The sequence below is a fragment of the Crocodylus porosus genome, unplaced genomic scaffold (genome assembly GCF_001723895.1).
Source record: "Crocodylus porosus isolate Cpor-Errol unplaced genomic scaffold, CroPor_comp1, whole genome shotgun sequence".
Lineage (NCBI taxonomy): Eukaryota > Metazoa > Chordata > Crocodylia > Crocodylidae > Crocodylus > Crocodylus porosus.
In genome coordinates, this window is record NW_017728912.1 from 5965289 (window position 1) to 5969588 (window position 4300).

Below are 4300 nucleotides of genomic sequence, written 5' to 3' on the forward strand. Positions count from 1 at the left end.
GAACAGGCTTCCCGGAGAGGTGGTGCTCTCACCTTCCCTGGAGATCTTCAAGAGGAGACTGGATAGGCACCTGGCTGGGGTCTTATGACCCCTGCCATCCCCAGTGCTCCTTCCTGCCCATGGCAGGGGGTCAGACTCGATCTGTCTAGGTCCCTTCCGACTCACTCATTCTATGATTCTTGTCTATTTTTCAGTTCTGCCCCAACTGCAATATAAGACTCTCCTCTGTTCTTCTAAAGTCTGTGAAATTTGTTCTCCTGACTTTCTTACCGAAACCTGAATCCTAGGCTGACTACAGTTATAGCCTCCTTCTACAGATATTCTAATCCCATCCAATTTGATTAAACTAAAAATCTCCTTTCTTCCCTTCCTCCTCTGAGCTATTGGTTTTAAAATCTTCTTGGATATCATTATACTTCACAATTAATTAAAAAGGTGATGAAAACAAAATCTGTTGAACACTCTACACAAATATCCCGAAGCGTATAACAGGAAATAAATTCTAAAGTTCCTTGAGGATTGTCTTGCCTTATATGATTGCAGAACACCCAGGACAATACAATTCGTAATCCATGTCCAAAAGTTCTTAAAGGCATCTTCTCTGTTTGTGTAGCATCCACCACAATGGAGTTCTAATCCACAATGAGGCATCTGAATACTATTTTATTACAAACAATGCTACTTGTGCTAGTTTTGGTAATAAAGCATAAAAATGCAAGTACGCAGATTCTATAGTCTGCAGCAGTGATTCTCAACCTTTTTGAACTCAAGACATCCCTCATTGGAATCAAACTACTCCTCCATAGCTCTTGTGAATTGAGTGGGACCCAATTTCAAAAACTAATTCATATATTACAGTGCTCACCTTCTTGCAGAGGGGCATGGCAGTAGGAGTGGTATATTTGCTGGTCATGGACAAACCTGAGCATGCTTATCTCCTCACATCTCGGGGCACCTTTCAAAGTATGTGCTGGCACACCAGGGTTGAGAATCACTGCTCTATGCCAACTGTAAACACCTGACACTTCTAGGGGAAATACATTTTTTTCTGGCTGGCTGGCTGTAATTAGTAATGAAAAATGAGGGTAACAGCACTAGTATCTGAAAGAATAAGGACACAATATTAAAAAATAGGAGCCTAAGTTTTGTAACCACAGAGGAAGAAGTCAGTGATTGTGTGTGCAACACAGATACATTTGTTTGAGCAAAGAGGTACTTGCTCATCTAAGTATCTATCTGGTGACCAAGCATGTCTTCCACATGCCCCAACCAGCTTACTTTCTCCCCTCTCCCTCCTATGATGAAACAATTTAGATCAGTGTTTCTCAACTTGAGGGTCACAACTCAAAAGTGGGTTGCAAGAATATTTGAAAAGATTGCGAGCAAGTCCCAGAAAAATGTGGAAAAGCTTAGGTTTCTCCATACAGGCTGGCAGACTTCAAGCCTGCATGAAACTGCTTGGCGTGATTGGAGGCAGTGGGCATATGTGCATCTGCATGTGCACACGCACATGGCCAGCACGCAAGTCAGGCAGGGTCATGGGAACAGCCCCAGAAGCTGGATGCAAGGAGTGGGGGTTGGAGGTCCAGGGTCTGGGGCATAGGTGATGCATAGGGGGGCATGTGCCCCCACCAAGATTGGTCACCACCAAAGTTGTCCCCGCTCACCGGTACCTGTACAGTCTCCACTTGCTGGCCACCACTCACCACCCCCTCCTTCGCCACTGACACTGCTGCAGTCACTGGTGTGTGGGCCCAGCTCACCACCGCCACGCCCCCGCTGCTGCCACCTGCGGGTGATCTTCCTTCCCCCCCAGCCTCTGGAGGACGCTTGTCATTCATAGGTGTCCCTATGCAAGCAAAATTAAACCTCCAGAAGAACAGCATAAATCAGAAGGGGGCAGTAAGGAAGTGGAGACTAGGTGTAAAGTAGAAATTGTGGAAGAGACCCTGCAGAAGGAAGGAAAGGAGGAAGTGGGGAGTGTAATGTCTGTAACTGAGGTGGCTCAGGAAGAAATGGAAGAAGAGAAAGGGGATAGGGGAGTGGGAGAGAGGGAGAAAAGAAGAAATCAAACAGAAGATTCAAGCAGAGGAAATGGAAATGGAACAAGTAAGAAAGCCCAGGAGTCAGGGAGGGAAAAAAATGAAAACACAGTGGGGGGGTGGGAAATCAGGAAAAAGGAACCTAAAAACAAAGGGAATGAGTTGGAGACAGAGCCAGAGAGCAGCTTCCAACCATTAACTCCCCTGAGGGGTGAGCTGGAGGTGGGAAGCAGCAGGAAGAACAGGAAATGGAAATCTTCCTGAATGCAAAGGCAATCAGGCCACTTGCAAAAGCAACAGGTATGAGAGTGAAGGACAGGGAGGAATTAGCCTCGGTGAGTAGCAATGCCAGCGAACATTAAAAGGAACAGGCACACTCTTTTTAAAATAAGCACAATGGCACAGATTATAGCATCTACTAATGTCAGAAGAGTACTAAGAAGGAAAAGATGGGAACAGATTGAACCAATGTTAAAACAAGTAAAGGAGATCTAATCTGCTTACAAAAATGAGAGATAGGGATTATAGCAGAAAGCTTCCTTCGTACATTTCCCTTCTGGACATTGATATAACAGAAGCCCCTTCTTGCCTGCACTCCTCCCTCCCCCATTTTGTACATTTCTTTTTCCTTCTAAGTACTGGCAGAGACCTAGCACACTCATTGCATGGATGTGGCAAAGCTCAGAGCAAGCCAGAAAGCTAAAATGGCTTTCTGTAGGAGAAACCTACAAACTACATCTACATATCAATTAAGCTCAGTGTCACTAAAGAAAACAAAAGAACTAAAATATCCACTTTAAAGCAAAGCCTATAAGATAAGCCAAGGTATATTGAAAACATGACTGTAAATATTAGGGCTGTGCAAAGCTTCGGTCCCTGATTCGATTCGGCGGAGATTCAGCCCAATTCAGTGGCTGAATCTCCGAATATGAAATCAAATCAGAGGACCTCTTAAATCTCTCCAAATCAAAATCGAATCTTTCTGAATCGATTCGGATGGTTTCGGTGATTCAGGCATAGACACATCTTTAAATGTTTTTTCCACATACCTCAAGGTATCATGTGGCTCATGAATGCTGCAATACTGGGGCACATGGAGTGTCCCACAGAAGTGCAGGGGTGGGGGGTCACCAGCAGACCTGGAAGTGGACCAGAAGCACTCCTGGGTCCACCTTGTGGGGCCCCCTCATGCACCACCCTCAGCTCAGCGACTGCTGCCTCCTTGGGGGGGTACCCAGTGTCCCCTTGTGGCCGACTACTGAACTGGGGGGGGCACAGGGAGCCCCTCTGAGCACTCCCCAGTGGACCCAGAATTGTCCAGTCCACTTCTGGGTTCACCACCAAGCATGTGGAGGGGCCCCCCAAACTTGTGTGGGATGCTCCATATGCTCCAGCATCGCAGCGTTCACAAGCTATGCTGCTACCTCAAGGTATGTAGAAAAAGCATACAAAGCTATGTCTGAATCGCTGATTCTCCGAATCAGCCTTGAATCTTCAGATTTCGATTTGGCTCAATTGAATCAGGGACAGTGATCCGAATCAAATCACCGTCCCTGATTCAGGCCAAATCCACATTCAAATTGAATAGGGCCCACTTTGCACCCCCTGTAGTAAATATGTCCTGGTGAGCACATTCCCCCTTTGATTAAAACCTATTTCCCAATGCAAACTTCTCATATCTGTCTAAAGTTTATGCTCAACCAGTCTACTGCATCTAACCTAACTCACTTATTGTCCCCAGTGTTTGATCCTTATAGTGCATTTTTATATTTCATCCATCTCATCTTCACCCTGGCATTCAGTATTTTATACCTTTTAACAAATACATTTTTCTTTAAAAGTAAAGTCATATCTTGTATTGCTAGAACTATTATTGTAAGAATGCATTGGAATTGTAATCACTGGAATTATATTGCTGTATTGAGTTTGTCCCCCTTAAGTGAATGTGAGCACCTATGATGAATCAGTAGATAATTGAAGACAAAGCAAGAGCCTCTGGCTGTTAATTGACAATAATGTAGCCAAAGAAACTTACCATTACAAAGTCTACAAGCCATTGTAGGCTAATCAAGCCAAAGAACTGACTCCTGGAATTGAGTACCCACCCTACTGACTATTCCTGTAACCCATACCAATGCATCCATTAAGTCAATAAGTCAAGGGTGGACTCCTGAAACTTCAGGTACCAGCAGGCAGAGAGCCCTGTGACTAACAGCTGTCATGCACTACTCAAGACCCACATGGGACAGCAACCTCCA

At 45.0% G+C, this 4300-nt stretch overlaps 1 long non-coding RNA gene across 1 annotated transcript in view; it reads left to right on the top strand.

Moving 5' to 3' along the window:
- The window catches only part of LOC109309318, a 17935-nt gene extending 14327 nt beyond the window's left edge, over positions 1 to 3608 (top strand). Inside the window, exon 4 of the long non-coding RNA XR_002100878.1 lies at positions 3496 to 3608. This is a non-coding gene — a long non-coding RNA (uncharacterized LOC109309318). The remainder of the gene's footprint in view (positions 1 to 3495) is intronic.
- Positions 3609 to 4300: the final 692 nt, after the last annotated feature.